This window comes from Lactuca sativa, chromosome 8 (genome assembly GCF_002870075.4).
Source record: "Lactuca sativa cultivar Salinas chromosome 8, Lsat_Salinas_v11, whole genome shotgun sequence".
In the NCBI taxonomy this organism is placed as follows: Eukaryota; Viridiplantae; Streptophyta; class Magnoliopsida; order Asterales; family Asteraceae; genus Lactuca; species Lactuca sativa.
Window position 1 is genome coordinate 27,947,181 of NC_056630.2, and position 3,747 is coordinate 27,950,927.

The following is a 3,747-nucleotide window of genomic DNA, read 5'->3' on the forward strand; positions in this document are numbered from 1 at the left end:
GCTCGTGGTGCTTGTTTTAATCCATAAACTGCCTTATCTAAAATATAAACATGATCATGATGTTCTTCGTTAATAAAACCTGGGGGTTGTTCCACGTAAACTGTTTCTTCAAGCTCTCCATTTAAAAATGCACACTTCACATCCATTTGATAAACATCAAAGTCTTTGTGAGCTGCATAAGCCAGAAGTATTCGAACAGCCTCAAGTCTTGAGACAAGGGCATAAGTTTCTTCATAGTCGATTCCTTCTTGTTGTGAATATCCTTTAACAAAAATCTGGCTTTGTTTCGAATGATATTTCCATCTTTGTCGGTTTTGTTTTTGAAAATCCATTTTAACCCGACAATCAAAACATTTTCAAGTTGAGGAATTAATCTCCAAACCTTGTTTCGTTCAAATTCAAACAATTCAGATTGCAACGCAACAACCCAATTTGAGTGTTCCATTGCAACCTTAATTGTCTTTGGTTCAATTTTAGAGATGAAAAAATTGAACATGCAAAATTCTTGATGAGTATTCAATACCTCATTCTTTGGATGAATTTGAGCTCTTGTTAAAACACCCTCTTGCGGATTCCCAATTACTTGATCCTTCGGATGATCTCGTCCACTTTTCCATTGGTGGATAAGCTGGATCAAAGTCCATACATGCATCTTCGTATAAATCATCATTCTCTGAACCTGCAATTGAATAAACATCCTTAAAATCATTATTATTTTCATTATATTCTAAATGCTCCCCCTCAATATCAGCATCCAATCTATCATTCTCCCCTTCGAAAGAATGCTCCCCCTCAACAAGAGTGTTCGAATCCAAGTGCTCCCCCTCCACTGGATTATTTTTCATACTTTCGCCTATCTCTTGAGAAGTTGATGTGGAATCATCAGTAAGCTTTGTTAATTCAAGGAGATGATTATCATTGGCATTAATTTCATCATCAACAACATGATCTGAAATACCAAAAATTAAATCATAATCAATATCCAACATTTGTGAAGGTTCAGATTCATCTTGTATTTCTTTTAGAATAGGATGATTTTCAAAATTCATTTCAGTTTGTTTAATATAGTAATCGTCAAATGTAAGATTAAAAGTTTCTTCCACTTTTCATGTTCTTTGTTCAACACACGATATGCAACTGAATTATGCGAATATCCCAGGAAAATCCCTTCATCTGCTTTAGTTTGAAATTTTGTAAGATTATCATTGAAATTCATAATAAAGCACCTGCATCCGAAAACATGAAAAAAAATTCACATTAGGTTTTCGATTGTTGAGAGTTTCGTATGGAGTGATGTTAAAACGCCGATGGATGAAAGATCTGTTTTGAGTAAAACATGTCGTGGATACTGCTTTATCCCAAAGGTATTGAGGAAGATTCGTATATGCCAACATAGTCCTTGCTGCTTCGCATAGAGATCTATTTCTTCGTTCAACTACATCATTTTGTTGTGGTATATATGGAGACGAAAAATTATGCGAAATTCCTTTGTCCATGAAAAATGAATCAAGAACATTGTTCTTAAATTCAGTTCCATGATCACTCTTAATTTTTCGAACAATTTTCTTTAATGTGATTTCCATCTTCTTGATAAAGTCAATCATGATTTTTGCAACTTCGGATTTAAACCTGAGAAAATAAACCCACGTGAATCTTGAAAAATCATCAACAATTACTAAAATATATTGTTTCTTGTTGAGTGTTGATACTGTCGATGGCCCACACAAATCAATATGCAAGAGTTCCAGTGGTTCGACAATTTTCGAATCGATCGTGATTGGATGACCTTTGTTTATGTTGCTTGCCAACTTCACAAGCTGCACATAAAGAATCATTATCAAATTTAAGTATAGGTAAACCTCTTACTAGATCTTGAACAACAAATTTGTTAATGTTTCGAAAGTTGAGATGTGAAAGTAGTCGACACCAAAGCCAACTGATGTCTGATGCAGCTTTCGAAAGAAGGCATACAAAAGGTTTGCTTACAATTGGATTGATGTCCAATGTGAACATGTCACCTTTCCTCTTTGACTTAAGCAAAACTTCTTTTGTGTTGACATTCAAAATGATGCTTCCTTCTTCGTTGAAAAGTACTTGATTGCCTGTGCCCACAACAAGTTGTGATACACTTATCAAGTTATGTTGAAGACCTTCAATATAAGCAACTCGATTCAACATGAATTGTCCATTCGTAATTTTCCCATATCCTTTGACTTGACACTTTTGATTGTTTCCAAATTTTACTACTCCAGCATTCTTTAAACTTCGAAAATCTCATAAGTTCTCCTTCTTCCCAGTCATGTGACGAGAGCAACCACTATCAATGTACCATTTGTTATCATATTGCTCGTCACATAGTACCCGCAATCGGTGAAAAAATTTAGGTACCCAAGGCTTTTTGGGTCCTTGGAAATTAGATTGAAACATAGAATGTAATGAAGAACTTTGAACCCAATCGCAAACTTTGGTTTTAAGACTATCAATTAAGTCTACATCATTAAGTAAAGGAACCGAAACATAAGAGTTTGAAGTTTTCGAATGGAACCGAAACATAAGAGTTTGAAGTTTTCGAATGTTTACTGACATTACCCTTCGTGTCTTAGTTTGTGATTGAACATTCTTTGCTTTCTCAACTGGTTTCCAAGCTTTGACAGGAATATTCAAATCCTTAGAAGATGTACTTCCATTCGAAGAAGTATTCACATACTTCTCATATGCTTTGTGAATTTGTTCCTGAGAATATTTATTTGACTAATACATTTTTCCTTTTCCTTTAAGCCAATGATCAATATTTTTCCTTGAAGTCATCCCTTTTTCTTGTGAAATTTTCAGATTTTTTCTTCTTGTGGGATTTGGAAAATTTGGCTTTTGTGGAACATAAACAACATTTGATTTCGAACGATATGCAAAAGCATTTGTACCTTGAACCTTGTTTTCAACTTGCTTTTCTTGAGAAAATCTATTTTGAAACTTTGTTGAGTTATCTGGAAATGATTTTGGTTTTGAAATGTGATTTTGATAAAACCTTTGTTGTGGATGTTTTGAAAAACGATTTTTAACTTTTGGATTCGAAAAGTTCTTTGAGGAATTATTGTTTGAAAAAATGGTTTGTGATTTCATTTTAGACTTTGGTTTATATTTTTGAGCGGGATTTGTCTTTTTATCTGAAAAAAAGATGAAGACTTAGTCTTAACAAATTCAGTCTTTTTATTTTTGAATATTTCTATTTTCAAATCTTTTTGATTCTTTCGAGTTTCAACCATTTGCCAGAAAATTTTCTTTCTTGCTTGTCTTTTTGAAATTTTATATTCTTCAGAAAGCTTGTCAATTTGTTCTTTGAATTCTTTTGAATTTAATTTAACAAAAGTTTCCTTCTTAACTTTTGACTTTTCAACCCATTTTCTTTGTGGTTTTTGTCTTTAAAAAACATACGAATTCTTTGTTAAGTTGTTTTCAACAATGCTTTGATTTGCAAAGAAACCATCATCTGTTGTTTTCGAATTATCTTCTTCAACTAACTTCTTGAACTCAGGTTTGACATTTCAACATTTCCAGTAGTCACGAATACTTGGTTTGGAAATATGACATCATCCGAACACTTAAAATTTGGATAGACTATAGTGTTTGTTTCCAAAAAATGAGCACCTTGTTCATTCAACATTTTTTCGAATTCGATACACTTGGTTAACTACTATTCGTGGAATTTCTCTTTCTTTTGAGGATTTCTTTTTATTCAAACTTTTCTCT